Source organism: Prionailurus viverrinus, chromosome B1, assembly GCF_022837055.1.
Source record: "Prionailurus viverrinus isolate Anna chromosome B1, UM_Priviv_1.0, whole genome shotgun sequence".
Classification (NCBI taxonomy): domain Eukaryota; kingdom Metazoa; phylum Chordata; class Mammalia; order Carnivora; family Felidae; genus Prionailurus; species Prionailurus viverrinus.
This window is the reverse complement of record NC_062564.1, coordinates 64,190,035-64,214,335: the sequence shown is the minus strand read 5'-3', so window position 1 is coordinate 64,214,335 and position 24,301 is coordinate 64,190,035.

Genomic DNA, 24,301 nt, shown 5'->3' with positions numbered 1-24,301 from the left:
GTTGAATAGTTTCAAAGTCACAATATGTCCCCAAAGTGGTACAGAAACCATTGAAAAATACAATGTTCCTAATTAACTTTAGGGGAAAACATAAAAGGCCACCATAAGAATTCGCTGCCTGAAATTAAAACACATGCACGCATTCACGCATGCACACATATACACATGCTGTAAAGGACCCTTTAATGAGAAAACTTTACACATGTATTCTGAAAGGCTATTATGACAAATGTCATTTTTATAAGATACTATTAATATGTCTTCTCATTGGCAGTTAATTACTCTCCATCTGGTAAAATCTCTAGGAGATTTTTTTTTTTCTCTCAAAAGAAAATTTTGATTTGCATAAAAACAATTAGATGCTCTATAACCTATAAAAAGACTAAACAAGATGGGAAAAGTACTGAGAAGAAAGTTTTGTTTAGCCTAAGAATATTTCAGTAAATTCCAGTGGAAGGAAAATTTGAATACTGGCTGATTGTTTACAGTAAGGACAGACCAACAAAACATAACTCCATACTAGATGGTAAAACTCTCCATGTCGAGTGTTTTGCTTCATTCACCACTGAATCTCCAACAATGATGAGTATTTATACATCATAAGTGCTGAATAACTCTTTCTTGACTGAAATCACAGAAGGCTGAAAAAGGTCACACCTTTAATAATAAGAGCACTGAAATAAAAAGACGAGCTTTTTATCTTCATGAGGTCCCAGTAGTTCATTTTTGCTTTAAATTCCCTTGCCTTTGGAGATATGTCAAGTAAGGAATTGCTGCAGTTGAGGTCAGAGAGGTTTTTTCCTGCTCTCTCCCCTAGGGTTTTGATGGTTTCCTGTCTCTCATTCAGGTCCTTTATCCATTTTGAGTTTATTTTTGTGAATGGTGTAAGAAAGTAGTCTAGTTTCATTCTTCTGCACGTTGCTCTCCAGTTCTCCCAGCACCATTTGTTAAAGAGACTGTCTTTTTTCCATTGGATGTTCTTTCCTGCTTTGTCAAAGATTAGTTGGCCATACTTTTGTGGGTCCAATTCTGGAGTCTCTGTTCTATTCCATTGGTCTATGTGTCTGTTTTTGTGCCAATACCATGCTGTCTTGATGATTACAGCTTTGTAGTAGAGACTAAAGTCTGGGATTGTGATGCCTCCCACTTTGGTCTTCTTCAATATTACTTTGCAAAGGTAATAATCAACAAAACTAAAAGGCAACTGACAGCATGAGAAAAGGTATTTGCAAATGACATATCAGACAAAGAGCTAGTATCCAAAATCTATAAAGAACTCACCAAACTCCATACCCTAAAAACAAATAATCCAGTGAAGAAATGGTCAGAAAACATGAATAGACACTTTTCCAAAAAAGACATCCAGATGGCCAACAGACACATGAAACAATGCTCAATGTCACTGATGATCAGGGAAATACAAATCAAAACCACACTGAGATATCACCTCACGCCAGTCAGTGTGGCTAAAATGAACAAAATCAGTAGAGTATAGATGCTGGAGAGGATGTGGAGAAACAGGAACCCTGTTGCACTGTTGGTGGGAATGCAAACTGGTGCTCCCACTCTGGAAAATAGTGTGGAGGTTCCTCAAAAAATTAAAAATAGATCTACCCTGGGGCGCCTGGGTGGCTCAGTTGGTTGAGCTTTGACTTCAGCTCAGGTCATGATCTCGCGGTCTGTGGGTTCGAGCCCCACGTCGGGCTCTGTTCTGACAGCTCAGAGCCTGGAGCCCGCTTTGGATTCTGTGTCTCCCTGTCTCTGCCCCTCCCCTGCTCATACTCTGTCTCTCTGTCAAAAATAAGTAAACATTAGAAAAATTTTTTTAAATAGATCTACCCTATGACCCAGCAATAGCACTGCTAGGAATTGACCCAAGGGATACAGGAGTGCTGATGCATAGGGGCACTTTACCCCAATGTTTATAGCAGCACTTTAACAATAGCCAAATTATGGGAAGAGCCTAAATGTCCATCAACTGATGAATGGATAAAGAAGTTGTGGTTTATATGTACAATGGAATACTACATGGCAATGAGAAAGAATGAAATATGGCCTTTTGTAGCAACATGGATGGAACTGGAGAGTGTAATGCTAAGTGAAATAAGTCATACAGAGAAAAACAGATACCATATGTTTTCACTCTTATGTGGATCCTGAGAAACTGGATAGAAGACCATGGGGCAGGGGAAGGGGGAAAAAAAAGTTAGGGAGAGAGCCTCTTAAGGTTTGGCTGAGAATAAACAGAATAAACTGAGGGTTGATGGGGGGTGGGAGGGAAGGGAGAGTGAGTGATGGGTATTGAGGAGGGCACCTGTGGGGATGAGCACTGGGTGTTGTATGGAAACCAGTTTGACAATAAATCTCATTTAAAAAAAAAAGACAAATGAAGTTTTTCTGAAGTATAGTTGTCAAAAATTTCATGATTAGGCACATATATTCATTTTTATTAAGAATTTATGTTGAATTACAGCTTCTGTTCTGGGAAGAATTTTATTAGATGTAATAAATAGATTACATTAGATAAATAGATTAGATAAATTCCACATGTGTTAAATTTGAAGAAGAGATGAAGAATTTTTCTCATTTGAACTTTTACATAAGAGTTTGTAAAATTGAAGATTGGCTCAACTAACCTTTCAAGAAGGTCAATCGTATGAAATTACAATCTGATACTATTCTAGCTGTCCATTTAGTGTCCATCTAACAATTATTAAATTATAATTCAGGGTTACATGGACTATGAAAATTATATAGTATTTAGTAACCATAAAATTAAGTTTGAGGTTTAAGTTTTATTAAAATATGATAGCTGGCATAATTTTTCTTCATTTTAGCTTATGTAACAAAAGAGACCATGATATATCATCTTTAAGCAGACACCAAACATTTTACTTACATTAAGACAATATGTAGGTATCCGTAACTCACCCTAATCCACAGGGGATAAGTTAGGCTTACAAGTCATTCTAAAGCTTACTTACAAAATACTACTATTTAGTAAGTAATTAATTAGTAATGATAAACTTTAATGTAGAATTTAGTCTTTAAGGCACAAATGCCATTTGAATTGCAATGTCCATTTACCATCTCTGTTTCCACTGCACTGGACTAACCCATCATCTCTCACCTGAACCATGTAATATTCTTATCCCTGGACTACTTGTATCCGTTCTAGATACCACTTGCCTCCCTAAAACTTGTTTTTAGTTCTGCAGCCAAAGAAATATTCTCAAAGTAAAATTCTCATCATCTCATTTTCTTACTTAAAATTCCTTGCTAGAGTCCCATTGCTCTTAGGGTAAAACAAAAATTGGTCTGCAAGCTCTCATAAAGCTAAATCCCCTTCTCCTCTCCCATCTCACCCACCTATGCCTTCCTTAGGTCCTCACACCCACCAACTTTGTCTCCACAAAGCATTTGCTTGGGCATTTCCTCTCCCTAGAATACATTAGCCTCCTTTGAATAGTTAACTCCTACTCAACCTTCAATGTTAGCTTCCAACATGGTCTTGTGTATCTCTTCTGTATCACTTTGGTATACACATTTATGTGTATATCACACACACATGTACACAGCACACACACACATGCTATACATATGGTATGGTATATAAAGATATATATTCATACATATCATACATTATGATCCTCTCTACATTACCTTTCCTTCACTCAATCTTATTAATCTGAGCCAGTCTCCCACTGCACAGTGCCCTCTAGGGAAATGAACAGATATTTAAAGGGAACTGATTTGGTAGAATAATTACTTTCATGATTACCTTCTTAGCGTTTTGCAGCTACTAAGCATTTCATTACCAATGGAATGTTTATCTGTGAATTTTGTTCTTTGGTCCATTTGAATGAGTTTCAGACAAAAAGAAGGGCAAACATACCTTTTACCTAAAGTCTTAATTATACAACACTTACCATCTTTTGTAAGGGGTATGCATGATTGACTACCAAGAAAGCAAGCTGATGCTGGCAAATGATTGAATTCTGTTTACATTCAGGGAATTTGTAATGTGATGCTACAAATAGAATTTCAAGAAGCTGTGGCATAGTCTTTAGCTAAAATACATTAACTTAAACAGAACTTGAAACTAATAGTACTTTGTGAATTGTGTTAAGCAGTGTATAAAGAAGTTGACAAATCTAAGGAAAAATAATCTATTTTATTTACAGAAAATCTTTGAGTTAAGACTGTATTGTCATGTTCTAAGTGGCATTTAGTACATCCACTTGATGGTATGAAAATTATAATCACCTTCCCAAAGAAGCATCATAATTTAGCACTGTTCATCATAGGAACTTCATTTAAAAACTACCATGGATGTGGCCACTCTGGAAAACAGTGTGGAGGTTCCTCAGAAAATTAAAAATAGACCTACCCTATGACCCAACAATAGCACTGCTAGGAATTGACCCAAGGGATACAGGAGTACTGATGCATAGGGGCACTTTTACCCCAATGTTTATAGCAGCACTCTCAACAATAGCCAAATTATGCAAAGAGCCTAAATGTCCATCAACTGATGAATGGATAAAGAAATTGTGGTTTATATACACAATGGAGTACCACGTGACAAAGAGAAGGAATGAAATATGACCCTTTGTAGCAACATGGATGGAACTGGAGAGTGTGATGCTAAGTGAAATAAGCCATACAGAGAAAGACAGATACTATATGGTTTCACTCTTATGTGGATCCTGAGAAACTTAACAGAAACCCATGGGAGAGGGGAAGGAAAAAAAAAAAAGAGGTTAGAGTAGGGGAGAGCCAAAGCATAAGAGACTCTTAAAAACTGAGAACAAACTGAGGGTTGATGGGGGGTGGGAGGGAGGGGAGGGTGGTTGATGGGTATTGAGGGGGCACCTTTTGGGATGAGCACTGGGTGTTGTATGGAAACCAATTTGACAATAAACTTCATATATTGAAAAAAAAAACTACCATGGAAAGAAATATCTTTAAAGTGATTTTATTTAGAGATTTTATTTTGTAAGATCTCAGAACTACCTTACAGTACCTCTTCTGTGCCCTCAAACTGAAGGTCTTTCATTTGGCCATCTATTCTCTACCACGGAATTATAGCTCAGGTACACAGCTGATGTAGTTTTGGGCCTTAGTACGTGCCAAAAATTAGGCTCAGAGGTAGAGATAAAATGATGAGCAAAAAACAGGTACAATCTTTGCCTTCATGGAGCTCCAGTCTACATGAGTAAACTCATATCCATCAAATAATCTCACACAATATGTATGTATATTGATATATATAAATATCATACATATAAGCATCAATTTTACTAGTAGCTATATAACAAAATTTTTAACCTATGAATGTTCCCATACAACACCTGCAAAAATGAAATCAGACACTTTAAGGTACAAATAACATATTAATAAATTTCAAAAAGCTAAAATCTCATAAACATATCTTCTGAGGTAGATGTACAGGTATCAGGAAAGTTAAACAAGCCATATGTATACGTGAGAAAAGCAACTTGCAAAGAATTACGTAAGCTCATTTCTTCTGCAAAGAAAACCTCTCTTCTTTCCTTCTTTTTTCCTTCCTTCCCTCCTTCCTTCCTTCTTCCCTTTCTTCCTTTTTTTGTGTATTTCCATAACATATAATATGCAGACATTTTTAGTACATACATGTAGATTTATAAAAACGTTTGTGCAAGAAACAACAGTTACAATATCATAATTACCTTTGCAGACTAGAGCTGAAGAAGTTGGAGTCATTTTTCTAACTTTATATATTTTTGTACTACTATAAGCTCTTCAATAACTATAAATGTGATTTTTAATTAAATACATCAATTTCAATTAAACAAAGAGGAAGATCTCAAAGTCAACTACACAGCAGTGCCCAACATGTGTAAGTCAAGACTGCTGTCATCAGAAATGGATAATTTGAAATTCTCCCCAATCCAACATCATATCTTTCCTTTGAAATTTTAAGCCCACACTGATTCATGCTATTTTAAATGAGATAGAGAATGCCCGAATACAACACTTCTAAAGGGTTCTTATAAAAATCCTTCATGACAAATGATAAGGCCTCAGAATTTTCTGAAGTGACCAAGAGATCAAGGTCTAAATCCCTCATTTTTGAGCCAGAGAGTTTAAGCTTGAAGACTATTACCAATTTAGCTTTAGCTTCCTTCTGTCTGGTATAAATAAATGCTACTTCTTATACTTTGTTCATATTTAATATTTTTAAAACTTCAACATTTTCCTCTCTGTAATTGTTTTATTACTGAACTTTAATAGGTAATATAACTTCAAGGCCCCAAAACTACAAAAGTTAGAGCAGTATACATTGAAAACTCACCCTGTTCCCATCCACCCAGTGGCTCCCCATTCACTCTAGGTAATCACACTTATTATTTTCTTATATTCTTCTAGAGATGATGTACACAAAATAGTCAAATATGAAAGGACAGAGTTACCCCTTTTGATACTTAAGATAACATGCTATACTGTACATACAATTTTGAAACTTTATTTTAAACCATTAAACTCGGAAACCTGCCCATTTTGCAACACAGAGAGCTTCTCCATTCTCCATCCATAATACTTTATTATAGGGATGCACCATAAATTAACATGTGACCTATTGATGGACAGTTGGTTTATTTCAAATCCTTCGTTACTAAAAACAATGTTAAGATGAGTAACTCAGCACCATGCCATTCTTCAATTGTATGATTCATCTCTAAATTAAACACTCAAAAGGGGATAACTGAGTCAATTTACAACTTTAAGATTTATTGACATGTTGTTATCCTCTATAGGGAATGTTCAAACATCTCCTATCATGAAGATAGGAGAGAGCCTGTTTCCCCACAGCTTCACCAAAAAAGTGTATTATCAACCCTTGAACTTTCCCAATGCTGTGTATGAGAAATGTATCAAAGAATTCATTGGTCAAATGCTTTGTTCTCTGATCCACTGAAAGGCTGTTCTATTTCCTTACAACACTTTGTCTGTCATAAGAGTAGAAAATCTTTTCCCCAGTTTATCATCTGCCTTTTTGCTTTGCTTATGGTATTTCTTGCTATGTACAAGTTTCTGATTTTTACGTGGTCAAACCATCAATCTTTTCTTTCAGTCTTCTCAGATTTGAATCAGAGTTAGAAAAGCCTTCTTACTTCAAGGTTACAAAGGAAATATCCTGCTTTCTTTCAACACATTTCCTGTCACACTTTTTACATTTATACCTTTAACTTTTGGAGCCAAAACTATTCCAGGCTGATGCCATAAGCCAGACATTGTGCTGGGTGATGGAGCACTGACAAGATTACAAGTAACTGCCATCATAGAATATAAAATATAGCAGAGAAGAAAGCCAATCATCACGCTGATTTAAATAAAGTGCAGTGAACTTCATGAGAAATAAAGTTCATGGTTTTATGAGAGCATATACCAGGGGGATTAAGTCAAGTGTGGAGGAGGGTAAAAATTACCTTCACAAGAAAGTGACATTTAAACAAAGGCAGGAAAGAAAGTTACTGGTTGTTAGCCAACTGGAGGAGGAAGAAAGAAGTGGGAAGAAAGAGTGCTCCAAGAAGAGGTTCCTTCATAGAAGATTCCCACCAGTTGTTGGGGAATCTTGAAAGTCAGGTATGAAGTCTGGACATTTTTTCTGAGTAATGGGAAACCATTAGGAATGGAAAAACTGAGGTTCAGATATAGGTATTTGCTTAGTATAGCAGAGCAAAGACTTACTAAAATGTAAAGCTCGTTTATTCAACAACACAATATTCTCTCTGAAAACAAATTTCTGTGTGCCTTGTTGTAAATCACTTGGATTTTCTACTTTTCTCTTAAACTGTTTAGTTTTCCATTTACAGTTTCTGTCTCTCGCCACCACCCACTGATTGTATAAACTTCCAAGATCTGATTTTAAATAAACTGAAAAAAATTACATCTCCAGTGAATATAATCTATATGCTTTTACTACAAGCTTTTTTTCAGCCTTTCCCTATTACCTATTTGCTGATTGGGAATCAACTTTTAGCTTTTACAACAAAGAGAAAGTTGCTTCTCCTTTCTGCCAACAGTTACACAACCATTGTTAAGCTACATACACAGGAGGATACAATCTGCCCTGAAGAAAGCAATGAAAAAAGTTATACCAATGCTAAACAGCAACCAGAAGTTTGCCTAGCCTACTGATAGAAAGCAAAACCTTCCACAGAAATGAGCTGGTTTAAAATTCAGTATAGAATGGGACACCTGGGTGGCTCAGTAGGTTAAGCAGTCAACTTTGGCTCAGATCATGATCTCGGTTCATGGGTTCGAGCCCCATGTCAGGTTCTGTGCTGACAGCTCAGAGCCTGGAGCCTGTTTCAGATTCTGTGTCTCCCGCTCTCTCTGCCCCTCCCTCGCTCACGTGAGCTCGCTCACTCTCTCTCTCTGTCTCTCTCTCCCAAAAATAAATAAACATTAAAAAATTAAAACTCAGTATACATTTACATGGTTAAGCACAGACATAATCAAACATTACTCCCTTGGCAGTATGGCCCTGGAAGCAATAATGGATGTCGAGCTGACCATTTGAACACACAAGAGAGAATGGAGCCTGAACCACACTGTTCCTTTTGCCTTAAGGTAGCCACAATGTCTGGGAGATAGCCCAAGCTTCTTAGTGATTATGAACTGGATACTAATACCCAAACTAGCATAGAGTGTGTTGTATAAAAATGCTGGTGTAGCAAGGTAAGAGTTCTGTGCATGAATAGTGGTGATCATAGCAAAACAAGTGAGAGTACTCAACATCACTGAACTGTACAGATAAAAATGGTTAGAATGGTAAATCTTATGTGTATTTTACCACAAGTACAAAATAAAATTAAAAATCAAACTAAAATTTAAAAATAATATTGGTATTAAACAGTGTAAGTCATTCTAAACAAATTTTGTTGCCCTCATGAATTCTTTAAGAATTATATTTAGATAACCAGGACGTTTGTTAAGAATAAGCAAAAATACCAGATAAATCCCTACGCTGAGGCTTACTTCTGTTTGGATTTACTTTATGTTGTATTAGCATACTAAATTAGTTTGATTAAGGCTCTAATGCTGATATTATGTGACAAACATATGGCACCCATAAGGCATTTGGGTGAATGCTTACTTTATTGAACTTAGCTTTTATTTAAATAACAAAAATATTGTAATTACCATATTCAATAACCTCATTAGGAAAATTTCTTTCCAAGGTTACCCAATCTCTAAGTAAAGAGGTCTTATGTAATGTTGCCATGTATTAGAACATGTTTTACTACAGAACCACCTATCCTCTGAAATAACATTAAGTGTTTAGAGACATAAGGATTGTTGAAAAGCATTGTATTTCTACAATTAAATTTCATGCTTGCTTTCATGTCACTTGAGACTCATTTCTTCTAAAAGGAAGAGCTAGTTACACAAATTGTTGCTACTAACTCTGGGGAGATACAAATACATTTGTATTTTGGTGTGTCTGGGGAGATACACCACCTCATTGAGGTGAGAATATACCCAGATGACTTATAAAAATAAGTCACTTACTTTCAGGAAAAATAAACACTAAAATTATTTCTATATTACAGAAGATAGTAGGGCTAGTTACAAAAAAAAAAAAAAAAACATTAAGGAGTGCCTAGGTGGTTCAGTCAGTTAAGTGTTCAATTTCAGCTCAGGTCATGATCTCACAGCTCGTGAGTTCAAGCCCCGTGTCAGGCTCTGGGCTGACAGCTGTGTCTCCCTCTTTTTCTGCCCCTCTTCCGCTCAAACTCTCTCTCTCTCTTTCTCTCTCTCAAAAAATAAAACATTTAAAAATTTTTAATTAAAAAAATTTTAGGCCATATCTACATTTCCCTACAACAGTCTGTTATTTTAGCTGAAAGCTTAATAGAACAAATGTTGATTCCTGCTTTCAATAATCTTTGAAAACATGGAGTAATCCTGAAACCCCAAAACCACCAAGGTGAATAATGTGCTTAACTCATGTTCAGGATCTCCTCAAGGATAGAAAAATTGCTTCAATTGATTGTCATATTTGTATATGGCTCTCCCTTCAAACATCTGCCATCCTGAAAGAATTTGTATCATTGTTAGCCAGGCTCGATGTGACCCAGTTGTATGAAATTCTGAGAAAAGATACTTTGCTCACTCCTAACTTCTTGCTATCAACTGTCATTCAAGCAGTGATCAACTCTATGGGCCAGTTCCATTTATTGAATACTTGTTTGGAGGGAAGCTTTTTTGCCTCATCTGCCTCTACTGTCAGATCCTTCTTAAAACAAGAAACACTATCATCTGAGAAGAGGAAGAGCTCTTTTACTTCTAATTAAAAACTAAGATTTTCTCAGATCTATGCCTTTATAAAAGGACTTTCTTAGTACAGGAGGCTCACAAGAATAAAAGCCTCAGAGCAATGCTGAGCTATTTAAGGACTCTTAGGTTTCAGATAAATTAAAGATCTCAGAAGAGTTCATTCTTATCTCTTACCATTTAGTTAGATATTATCAGCTTCTTATAATACAAGAGATATTCTCCAATATCTTTCCTGTGGACAGGGCTTGAAGGTATGTGGCTAAATCTCAGTGCTAGGAAGGAGAATTTATCCAAAGGCTTGAGCATAGGTCATCCAACTGTGCCAAAACAGGTTTTGTGTTTATAAAAGAATATATAAGTAAATTTTTATTAAAAATTATTGGAGGGTGAACCTGAGTGACAGTCGGGTTGAGCATCTGAGTCTTGATTTCAGCTCAGGTCATGATCTCAGGGTTTAGGATACTGAGCCCTGCATTGGGCTCTGCAATGACAGTGTGGAGGTTGCTGGGATTCTCTCTCTCCCTCTCTCTTCCTCTCGCTTTCTCTCAAAATAAATAAACTTTAAACAAATGATTAGGGATGGTTTCAAATTTTCTTAAACCATGACTAAAGCAATCAGCATTTAGTTTAAGTGCAGGTCAACTTCTAATCTTATTCAAGCTCTCAGCATCTGACCACCATTTATGGGTACTTGTGTGTATGTGCACTGAGGAACACTCACCACAGTTCTGTTATTTCCACACACCTGAGCAAAGGGCTTTGACAGTTTTGCTTAAGGACATTTGCAAACCTGCTGTGGGTCAAGGTACAGATTTGCTTCTATTCTAGAATAATAAAGTTCTCCCTCGTCTCCTGGGAATATCCCGGGTAGTAAAGAAAGCATCTCCTCTGTCAGAGACAAGATTGGCTTCTTGACCAGGATATGGATAATGGCCCTGTCTGAAGCGGAGAACGAGCAGGTTTAAAGAAGTTCCTTTATGAGTCAGGGACTTCTTGAACTCCTAGGCTGTGATGCAGCTGTGAATGTAATACCTACGTGGGCCCACATCAGGAATTGATATGGACATGAAGATCATGCTGCCTGTTGTTCTGTGCGGAGTAATTGTTTGGCCTTATTGTCTCCTCACTGGATTACTGATGGAAGCCCCGACAGACCCATCTAGAAGCTGCAATGGTTGCTAATGTTAGGACCTGCTTGAGTGCTTGATAATGTGGATCTCAATTATAGGTAAATTTAAAAATAAATTAATACAATGTTTACCAATAAAAATAATGCACAGTCTTTTAAAATCAACTAGTCACAGTTGTTTCATATAATGGTAAGAATTATATTGTTTATGATTATTTTCGCCATCATAGATATACTCAACTTCCTTGATGGTCAAGAGTTTGTATGCCCTATCAGTTCCCATATCTGTTCTAACTCTTTGATTCGAGACATTAAAAATATCTACCATAAATTACTGAAAATGGCAATCATTTTTGGCACTATAAAGGCATTCAGAATATTCAGATTGAGTATGGATTCAAAAATCATTAACGTTTTCTCTTTAAGGTCCGTTTCCAGCACTCCAGAAGCAAAGTCAGAGAGCAAGGCATATTCAAAACTAGTAGGCCGAGAGTTTTATTTTAGGAGAAAGAACAGTGCATGGAATTCAAATCTGACTTCTGCCTACAGTCCTGGGAATTGGTTCTCCATGCTTTTGCTACATTTTGTTGTGCGTCTTACATATGTCCAAGTATATATAAAAAATACCTTCTCAAAGGAAAAATTTTTAGAATGATTATCAGGAGAGTGTTCAATTCTTAATTACTGAATTTCATCTTCACATGAAATCCTGGTATTTCTATATAATAAGATATCTTACTTCTTTAGCCTTGAAGCATGGGTTCAGGTTTTTATGTGTCTGAGGTACATTACTAAGATAGTTACTTGGGCACGTCCCTTGAAATCACAGAACTTGTCTTCTGTTTGGAATCAATAAGCAACAGTTTTTTATTGTTTTGATTTTGTTTTCTTTCCAAAACCTGGCAAATTGTCTTTATCCTCAATGGTCAGCTGACCTCAGAGTTGACAAGCAAAGTTATATAGTTCTCTTAGCATATCAAATAGAATAATATTTGGTGGTGGTGATTAGATAATAGTAATTTTTTAACAATTTTTTCTTGATATTTTTAAGTTTATTTACTTATTTTTAAAAGAGAGAGAGAGAGAGAGCACATGCACAAGCAGGGAAGGAACAGAGAGAAAGAGGGAGACACTAAATCCAAAGCAGGCTGCAGGCTCTGAGCTGTCAGCCCAGAGCCCCATGAAGGGCTTGTACTCACAAACCTTGAGATCATGACCCGAGCCCAAGTTGGCGTTTAAGCTACTGAGCCACTCAGGAGCCCCCATAATAGTAATTTTTCACTGTTTCCCTCAATATGCAATATAATCAAGACTCAGAACGTGGATTAAAATTCAATGCAAAATCTTTTCGCTTCAAAGTAAATATGTCCTTTCTTAATCCTCATATAGGCAGAGCTGAATTAACCACTGAACACTTCTCCCTCATACTCTGTTTCATGTATGCCAAGAGCTGATTCTTCATCCGCACATCAGTTGATTAATCCAGTTATAAAATCATGTGTCTGTCAGAAAACATATTAAAAAGTAATTACTTTTCTACAATGTGTATCACTAATGTAGTGTGGCACTGAGTAGTATTACTTAACAAAGAAATTTCACCAATAACTTGTTCTACTGAGTATAATATTGGTAATTACCTCTGTAACTGTTTCTACAAATTTGCTGGAAATAGTGTTATTTATGTTATTTTTGCTTTCAGAAGTGCAATTTTGAACAATGACTCTAAGGTCTGTCCCTTCTCTATATACAATTACAGAATTAATCAAGTTTATACTGAAAATGAGATTTTGTACTTGTTCTGAAAATCACTATTTGATATAGTTATATAATAGGTACTGTATTACAAAGTTAAGGCAAATGGATTACCATAAACCAATAGAGTGATGATTATGCTTCCTATTTGCCCCATACTTAAATGGGTTTCTTTGAAATAACTGTGATCACACTCACTAACAGATGAATATTCATATTCTGTATTTTTACTTAAACCTGTTCACAATGAACATTATGTATAATATAACGCCATGTTACTATTCTTATTATAATTATGCCTAAGGAATTGTTTTTGAGATTATTTGGAGGAACTGGTAGGAGAAAACAACACAATGGTAGAATATAAAAAAAGTAAAAATTTAATAAACCTAAATAAAAATAAACCAATGGTAAAAAAAAAAAAAAGTAAAAAATAACTACACCATTAAGTAAATATTAGGGAGAAAACGGACATTGCAGTAAGTTCACAATGATTAAAAGCAATGTGATTACTAAAAACTAACAGGATTTCTCTAAAAATTATTTCAGTTTACAAATTAGTATGTATAATATTGTATTTCTTCACATTTTCCCCTAAAGCCAACTAATGCTTTAAAATGTAATCAACTACGGAATTGTAACATACAAAACACTTAATAAAGTTGGTAAAGGTGGATTCAACTCTAGGCATATTAAGAGCTCCTCTGTCCTCCCTAAGTTACTCAGAACACTGGCCTACACTAGGGGCATAAACTGCTATCTTCCACTCAACACTTTTTTTTTTTAATGTTTATTTATTTTTGAGACAGGGAGAGACAGAGTGCAAGCTGGGGAGGGGCAGAGAGAGAGGGAGACACAGACTCTGAAGCAGGCTCCAGGCTCTGAGCTGTCAGCACAGAGCCTGACGCACGGCTCGAACTCACGAACTGTGAGATCATGACCTGAGCCGAAGTCGGACGCTCAACTGACTGAGCCACCCAGGTGCCCCTCCACTCAACACTTTTTAAAATAAGCTTTCCTTATGAAGAGTTTCTAGAAAAAAAATTGAGTTTCTGTGAAAGACAGAGGGAAGATACCTCCTCAACACACTTTTTTTCAATAGAATAATGAATTTCACTTCATGCATCAAGATGGCTTCTTTCCACCTAAGTACTGACAATCTAATGAATGTTCTATGAGGGCAGTCACCATGTCTCCTCATTATTTCATGTTCAGTGTTAGAATCATCATCACATAGTAAACACTCTATAAATATTTGGTGAATAAATAAATGCTATCATGAATCTTCTAGCACTTGTCCACTAAAGTCCTCCAAGAAGACATGTAACATTCAGGCCAGAAGTCCAGTGTTCGTCATCTGACCCTCCAAACTGAGAACCGTGTAATAATTAAGTTTGTCTTTAAAAAGCAAATGGTTCTTGTTCACATACCCAAGAAATCCCATTTTTGTGTTCAGAAGTTCTACATTAGTGGTGTCAGTGGTCTAAAGATTTCAGTATACACTAGACTAAAGCCCATTTAAAGATCCTGATGATCATGATCCATGGTTCACAAGAATGTGCTCTTTTAAAATTAGGCAACATCAGTCAGAATCATCAATAAAATCAAAATATCAGGAAACTGAGATCAAGACATAATAAGGAATAGCTAATGCTCCTAGAGCATTATAGTGAGTCATAAATTAAATTATTTGCCCTCATGACTGTATTACACACAAGTTCCACTTCTTTGTGAAAAGAGAACAAGGTAAGAAATATGATTTTAGTTTCAATTTTGTAGGGTTTTTTTCTTTTAGCAGTTCCTGCCTATGATGCCAACGAAGTATTAAACTTTAATGCCACAGCAGTATCCTAATTTCTAAAATTACTTTCAGAAACAGATTAAGGGCACTGCAGGTGGGAAGAGCATTACGACTTCATTGGGAGCATAATGTGAGAAATACCATGATGGATGAACAAATCTAGCTAATGGAAAACATCCCCTTTCACTTTTCTTAGCATCATAATATGAAATAAAGCGTAATTAAATTTTTTAAAAAACTATTTTCATTTTAATTTTTAATTACCTGGTGTCTGTCAAAATCTTGCAGTTAATTAACTTTTCACACTCACAGTCTACATCTCTTAATTATATGCTGTCATTCTACAATAAAATTTAGCAGGATACTATTAATTAATATCAAAATGTTAAGGCCATGTTCTATGAGCATTTAATAGGCTTTCATAAGAAAGGAGAAAAGCACAGTCTTAACCATTTGATATCAAATAATAAAATTCAAATTTTAGTATTTCAGAAATTCTTTTTTTTAATGTTTATTATGAGAGAGAGAGAGACAGAGCGTGAGTGGGGGAGGAGCAGAGAGAGAGGGAGACACGGAATCCAAAGCAGGCTCCAGGCGCTGAGCTGTCAGCACAGAGCCCGACACGAAGCTTGAACCCACGAACCACCATAAGATCATGACCCAGCCGAAGTTGGACGTTAACCGACAGAGCCACCCAGGCTCCCCAGTATTTCAGAAATTCTTAAATGAATTGTTATACTAAACTCTAATGCACTAATGTACACATCTGAAAATTGTGCTGACTTTAAAGGAAACGTATTTTCTTAATACTCCGTTAACTCTAAGTTCTTTGAGAACATGATTCATTTTTTTACTAATCTTTGTACCACTACCCCCCATATCTACTAATTGATTTTCATGTAACAAGCACTCATATATTTATTGAGTAAAGAGGAAGATGTTTTTCCAAATAAAATTTAAATGTAAAATCTCAGGATTCTTGTGCTACTATAAAGAAAAACAATAAAGAAGTAAAAAGAGAAATGGATGTTTTATACTAATGTTTTCATGGAAAATGTGATATATTTAGGATATCAGAAATATTTTAACCAGATTAATAGGCTAAAAATAAGAAAGCTAAATACAAATCTTAAGATCTCCAAATCTTTTTATCCCAACCATTTCTATGACAATGAGAACAAAGCTGTCCTCCTGTCCTGCAGGAGAGAGGGACCCAGACTACACCCTGTGCCTTCCTTCCTCCTGGCTCTGCAACTCTGTGGTTTGTTGCCTGCATCCAGAATTCAAACACTCGTGGTCTTGTTTTCATCAGTTGTTATTTCAAAAATGAGATAATTTCAGAACTCAAGGGAATCTGACAGACTAGCCCAGCAGTTGTGCTCGCTTCAGCAGCACACATACTAGACCAGCAGGAAAGTTCTATAAATATAGACCAATGGCACTTCACATTTCCAAGCTTTATGGTCACCATAGAGTTTCCTCTTACTGGGTTTTAAACTAATCAAATATTATAAATCTTTTCTGAGTTTTTACTGCAATTCTATAGATTTTTATTTTCACACACTATAAATTGGGAGTTATTAGGGACTACTGAAATCTGATATTAGTAACTAAAACTAACTTATGGCTAAAATTTGTTGAGGTCTATAATTCTGCATTATACTAACAATAAAGATGTCAGTGCTAAAAACTCAACTTCAATATAGTTGTAACGCTGCATTTTCCAGCAATTGATACACCGGTAAGTGCCTACGTTAATAAAGGTACCGCTGATGACGCCCTGAGTTAGATGATAGTGTTTAATTACTGCTATTTATTGCTATTGATTACTGCTAGTTATTACTACTCTCTAGAATATCTTTTTTTCCACACTGTTTTTGCTAAAACAGATATATGCATAATGTCCCCAAGGATGATTCATTGATTTTATACAATGATTCTGCACCATTTAAGTAATTTCCAACATACTATTAAAATAATAGTTGCAATGAGTTTCTTCAGGTTTATAAATCAAACTCTTCAAATATAAAATCAGATGTAAAGAAAAATATTATTTTCCAAAAAAACTACGTAAAATTTGCTTTAGCAATAAACTCACTGTAATTTATCTTTCCAGTAACACTTCCGTTGTAAACTTTTCTCTTTCCACTGTTTCTTTTTTCTTAAATTTTTTAATGATTTTTTTTTGAGAGACAGAGAGAGAGAGAGAGAGGCAGGCAGGGGGAAGGGCAGAGAGTTGGACACACAGAATCCGACGCAGGCTCCAGGCTCTGAGCTGTCAGCACAGAGCCCGAAGACGCGGGGCTCAAATTCACAAATCCTGAGATCATGCCCTGAGCTGAAGTTGGACATTTAACCAACTGAGCCACCCAGGTGCCCCCACCCCCACTTTTTCTTTTTTATCATAGAGTTTATCTCATTGGAAAACAGGAGCAAGAACTCCTAACTGGGGTTGTAGTGTCTTCTCCTCTACTAGGGCTATAATTTTTAAAAAGAACAGAGAAAATTTTCTGGAAAGCTGTTGTCCTACTTAATATTCACCAATCTAATGTGTGAAGGAGTTGACAGGTAACATGGGTCGAGCAGAACAATCATCGCAGCATACATATCTTCCTTCTTAGAAGCTGTGTGTGACTAACAAGGAGAAGAAATCTTATCTGATGCCGGCAGTGACGGTAATCTGTGAAAGCACAAGGAACTCCTCTCTACCCTACTGTCAGAGAGTCATTCTTCACGACCACTCATTACATTTTTTAATTTTAGAGACCTAGAACAGCATGATTCTTTCTTTAAATCTATACACTAGATTAAAAAAAAAAAAAAAAAAGCCTGATGGGGCACCTGGGTGGCTCAGTCAGTTAAGCGTCCGACTTCGGCTCAGGTCATGAGCTCATAGTTCATGAGTTCAAGTCCCATGTCAGGCTCTGTGCTGACAGCCGGGGGCCTGCTACAAATTCTGTGTCTCCCTCTCTCTCCGCCCCTCGCCCACTCACACTGTCTCTCCCTCTCTCAAAAATAAATACAAATTAAAAAACATAAAACCTGAGAATATGTGTAGCAGACAATAAATAACACAGAGAGCAGGAAAAAAAAAAATATTTTTGGTGAGATTTCCTCTCAAATGAAAGAACAAATAAAATGCCAAGATAATCTCCTAAAAAAGCTAAACATATCCGTTATTGGTGTTTTCTAAAACATCTTATAATGTAGGCTGTTTTTAGGTTGAAATGATTTCAAAAAGCTCACAAATAAGGAACTTGACTTGTAATCGCTAATCAAAGTGTTATGAAATACGAATTTTCCACTTCTCACTCACTATATGATGTCAGTTTTACCTGTTCTAACTAAAACCAAAACATTTAACCAATTTACAAATGACAAATGATACAGGAATAAAATTACAAAGCCATATATATCCCTTTACATAGATGTAATTTTCTCCTTTCTGAGACTTGTTTTTAGTAAGCAAAGCAAATAATATTACTGGGTTTAATTAGTTCTTACACAAGGATCATGAGATCTTTTCCAGCAGCTACGAGACAAATCTTCTATGTTTACTAACTGTACTTTATTTAAAAAGAATATTTACATAAAATAATTTTTTCACAGGTTTATGGGATTCAGGATAAGAAGTATTCAGGAAAAAGGTAACTTCATACAGTGGTCTACTGAGAAGAGTTAGAACAGGCATTAGGAAATTTGTGTCTGAGCCATAATTCTACCAGTAAATACCTCCAAAGCCTTGGGTAAATAATGTGGTAGGTTTGGGGAAATTTTCTTTGGTCTCATTTTCTCATCAGTGAATTGAGAAGTTCATTTTGTCCCATCACATAATATGTTCTATAACCAAAATGAAAAGTACGAAACCAAATGTCTACAACACTAGGAAAGTAGAAATACATTTCCTAAAACCCTTATTATAAGGATATAAGCAATAAATTCAAATAAAATGAGAAACAGCAACTAGAAATTATCCCAGACCCCAGGAGTAAAACTTTTATAGATTTTAACAATCCTACTCAGATTTCTGACTTAAATGTGCTCAGACTGATCATATGTTCCAAATCCTATAACCCATGCATAGTAAGAGAACACCGAAATAATCTAATGAGCATAAGTCTTAAAAACAAACATTTGCAAAATTTGCCCAGTTTACTCCCACCATGTTTCCATTCTGTGCAACTCCACTGTTCCTTCTGGCTTTCAGACATTCAGCAACATTATTTTGTATACAGCTCTCCGATTAACTTCTGCTACTGAGCGCATCCTCCTGCTTTGCTTCCCACAAACCCATCTACAAGCTAACACAAAAATGACACCTCTAAAGTACAGATATAACTATGCTCCTCCCCTGCTTGAGTTTTAGTGGCTTCCCAAGGTCTTCTCAGCCATCTTATCACTACTTGGTGCTCTGTGCCCTGGGGCCTGTGTACATGATCAGTCCCCTCCCATTACATTGTACCTGAGCTAAATGCTCCAGAAGCAGCAAAATGCTGAAACCATGCTCAAAAGCACTGTTCTTTTGCACCTATGTGCCTTTACTCCTGTGCTTTTTGCCTGAGTCCTCTCTGCAAACCCCAGCTGCTATTGGTTACTTTTTCCTATAAAATCAGTTAAGATAATCATTTCTATAGAGGGCCTTCCTGGGTGATTCTGGATTCCAAGAAGTGCCCCTTCTTTCTGCATACAAATATGGTACGTATGTTTGTACCACTGCAGCTACTATATTGTGTTATTTGCTTTGTTATCTGTCTATCCCTGTATAATGATTTAGTCATCTTATTATTTTGGGTTCCTGTGACTGTCATATTATTTATTAATTTGTTAGACCATGTAAAATATCGTTGTGAACATTAAAAACACACTCATTTTAAGATGTTTTCCAAAAGAAGTATCAAGGGTGGCATAAGTCCTAATAAAACTAAAATAACCAAGAAAATAAGGTACACTTTATCTCTCCACCCTCTAATACGCTGTGCTCTGAGTTATACTCAGATGGTGACTTACCAGTTTCTAAATAGATCTTGTACCTGTTTCCAGTGTTTTCCTGTGTATATACCTCTTCCCTAACTAATTCAATTCTATTATCTTTCAAGGTACAGCTCTATAACACATTTCTTTGTTCCTCTATCTTTTTTCTACCAGGTCATAGTCTCTTGTAGATACACAGATAATTTAACAAAGGTTCCCAAATGAAATTGCTCCCACAGTTATCTTTCTACAGAAAGGTTTCTTCAGTCGTTTTATAAAAAACCAGTGTCTTCTACAACCTCACCACTAAGTTTACCACAGTAAGTAATCCAGAAAGATTAGTGATTCAGTGGATCTTATACATCCCAGTAAGGGTAAAGACAAAAAAGAAATAAGCAACCAAAATAGATAATTTCTGACAGTAGTAAGTGCTAGGAGGAGAAGAAAACAGAATGATGTTACAGGGAGTAACTGGAGGTTCATGCAGATGGATGGTTGGAAGACTGCCCCATGAAGATAACAAGTGAGCCAAGACCCAAGACAGACAGCATTCCAAGCATAGTGAACTGCCAATGTAAAAGCACAAGGCAGAAAGGGCTGGATTGTACAAAAACAGAAAAAAAGCCAGCTCAGCTTGGCTAAAAAGTGTGAGGCAGAAGAACGAGTTGTGGGAGATGGTAAGAAGAAACTTATAATGGCCTTACAGTTCAAGAAAAAGCATAGGGATTCTATCTTAGAATGATAAGAAGATACTGAAGTCTTCTCAATACAAAAGCTGATGTAGGTTTTTAAAGACTGCTTTGAGAAATGGATTTTTAATAGGACAAGAGTTCGGAGGCTACTGCAGCTATGCCATCAAGACCTGTTCATGGCTTGGAAAAGGGAAATAAGGGTGAATTAGAAGACAGAATCACAAAGAATTATTAATAAATTGCATATGAGAGGGAAGGGAAAGAAATAATTTAGAAGCATCTAGATTCTTGGTTTGGGCAACCAGAAAGATGGGAAGTGTCATTTCAACGGGTGAGAGTAGAGAAAGAACAAATTTGGGGACAGAAATGAAGAATTTTGTCTGTGGAAAGAACACTTTGAATTTAATATCCAAATTCCTTAGCATAATGTATAAAGCCTTAATTCTTTTTGGTATAAATGAAGTATATATTATATTTACAAAAATATTAGAGAGAGAAGAGATATAACTAAGGCTTATATATCCACTGAACTAGGTGCTATATGTTTCCACTCAATTAAACAAATGTTTATTGAAGGGCGCCGGGTGGCTCAGTTGGTTGAGCATCTTAACTTCAGCTCAGGTCATGACCTCGCAGTTCATGAGATTGAGCCCCGCATCAGGCTCTATGCAGATAGCTCAGAGCCTGGAGCCTGCTTGGGATTCTGTGTGTGTCTCTCTGTCCTCCCCTGCTTGCACTTTGTCTTTCTCTATCTCAAAAATAAATACTTTTTAAAAAATTTTAATAAAAGAACAAATATTTATTGAGAATTCACAGAGACTGCATTAGGTCCTAGGGATATAGTGGTAAACAAAATAAAAATATGTTAGCTATACTGGAGTTTGCAACTTGTAGAGAAGAGAACCATGCAACAAATAATTTCATGTGTTATGAGGGTTACATAAGTTTAAGTTTCAGTAGGGGAGCCTATAAATTGGGAAACTGACTTGATTAGGGCATTAAGAAAACCTACCAAAGGAAATGGCATTATATTTAGATGATCTGAAAGATGAACAGGAGTTATCTAAGCTAAGAAGATAGCTGAAGGAGGGGTGCCTGGGTGGCTCAGTCAGTTAAACTTCCGACTCTTGGTTTCAGCTCAGGTCATGATCTCACAGCTTGTGGGTTCAAGTCCTGTGTGGGTCTTTGTGCTGACAGCTCAGAGCCTGGAGCCTGATTCGGATCCCATGTCTCCCTCTCTTTCTCAGCCCCTCTTACTCTCTTTCTCTCTCTCTCTTTCTGTCTCTCTCAAAATAAATAAACAATTTTAAAAAAAGATAGCTGAAGGGGAGTTATAGGCAGATGACACAATCTGTACCAAAATCCAAAGGTGAGAGAATGCCCGGGGAGTTGATGAACTAAGATGGTTCCACGGAGCTGAATCACAGAGGGCAAGGGCTAAAGTAGGGTGAAATATCGTTGCAGATGCAGAAAGGGGTTATGGGTTATAGTAACAGGAAATAAGGTTTCGTAACCCTTATTAAGGAAATAAAATACACAAAGCAAAAGAATGGTATACTTGATAAGCATCTTAAAACACTGTGTAAAAGAATGTGTAACATTTTAAAAGAAGGTATAAAAATTGACTTTCCCACAATGTTAATCAGGCAGATATATATGATTATCCCTAGTGTATATATGGTGGGGGGGGGGAGGGTGGAAATCTTAGCTTGTGTAAAAAAAATAAATAAATAAAATTGAAAATTAAAAAAAAAAAGAAAAGAAAAGAAAGAAACCTGTCTAAAGTACATAGCTAGGATTAAAACCAGCATTTGAAAATCCAATTTTGTGTGATTATGGGGCACCTGGGTGGCTCCTCCAGTTAAGCATCTGACTCTTGGTGTGAGCTCAGGTCATGAGCTCATGGTTCATGAGTTCACCTGCATCAGGCTGTCTGCTGACAGCACAATTCCTGCTTGGGATTCTCTCTCGTCTTCTCTCTCTACCCCCCACCCCCACCCCCACTCACACTCTCTCTCCCTCTCTCAAAATAAATAAACTTTAAAAAAAAATCCAATTCTGTGTGATTAAAATTCACACCTTCCCATTTTATGTCCTGTTACCTCCTTCTGCTGTACCCACATAACCATCATCATCCCCAAATACTTCCAACTGTTGGCTTATGTCATCTGCAGAACATAAAAGCATCCTTCAGAATGCTTGAAACCAAGCCTCATGTTTCTTTCTTTGAATTTTCTTTGCCAACCTACAGTAACTGTAATGGAACAATATTGTGATCTAGGCAATGTAATTTTTATCTTCTTAGTTCCTTTTGACCTAATCCTATTCACCATTAAACCAAACCAGCAAAATACAGATATATGCAACAAAGGAGTGGACTGAGTTTCTGATTTTTGTTTTTCTTTGCTTTTCTTTCTTTTTTTCTCCATCTTTATATAGAAAATAATCAGGAAAGCCCTGGATTTCAATGCCTATAATCAGACATTAACTGGGCTTTTATGGGGCTTTTAGAATTATAAAAGCTTTGCTTAAAAAATGTACATGTTTAAGACTTGTAGAGTCAAGCTAGAACCTTATAATTAACCACGGAGAAGGGAGAGTATAAGATAATAGAACCATTTTTTTCTGGATACACAGAAAAAAAGGAAAGAGGGAGGGGAGAGAGATGAAGAAAGAGGGAAGAAGAGAGGGAGAGAGGAAGGGAAGGAAGATGAAGGAAAAGGAAAGATGGAGAGAGAGAGGGAGGGAGGAATAGGTCAAAGGCAGACTTTTCTGAACTGTAGAAGGGTCTGGAGGAGAGAAAGGAAGATGGGAAGATGAGAGCTATGGAATGGTCATGTGGGACCCTGCTGTATATATCCCCTCCTTAGGATCAAAGGGTGAGGGGGATACAAAACTCCACAGAAACTTAAGTTGGTTATGGGAGCTATGTTAGTCAGGGTTCTCCAAAGAAATAGAACCAATATGTATTATAGAGAGAGAAATTTATGTTAAGGAATTGGCTCATGTGATTGTGGAGGCTTAGTGAGTCCAAAATCTGATGGGATAGACCAGCAGGCTGGAGACGCTTGGGGAAACACGCAATTTGAATCCAAACGTGGTATGCTGGCAGACCTTTGTGCTAAGAGTAGCTTAGTTTTAGTTCTATTAGTGCTTTTAACTTACTGGATGAAGCCCACCACATTATGAAGAGCAATCTGCTTTACTCAAATTCTACCAATTTAAATATTAATCTCAGCCAAAAAACACCTTCAAAGAAACATCCAGAAAGATATTTAACCAAATGTCTGTGCACCATGGCTGAGACAAAATGACACATAAAATTAACTATTACTGGGGGGAGGGGGGGGAATTTACCATTACTGGAGGATTTTGAGAGTCACAGAGATTTGCCTCACTGTTAATCTAGAGCCCTGGCAAAAACACCCTTACTTGAGAGTAGACATATTGGTGGGGGCACATTGGAGAGAAAGTGGAAGAGACAAAACTGAAAATGAACTATCAACAGAAAGTTCTGATTTACATAACTTGTATAATGTGGGTTATTCAACTGTGTTTAAATACAGATCCAGAGGCACATTAATTTCAATTATAAGCAATAAAATAATTATATACTTACAGATCTGT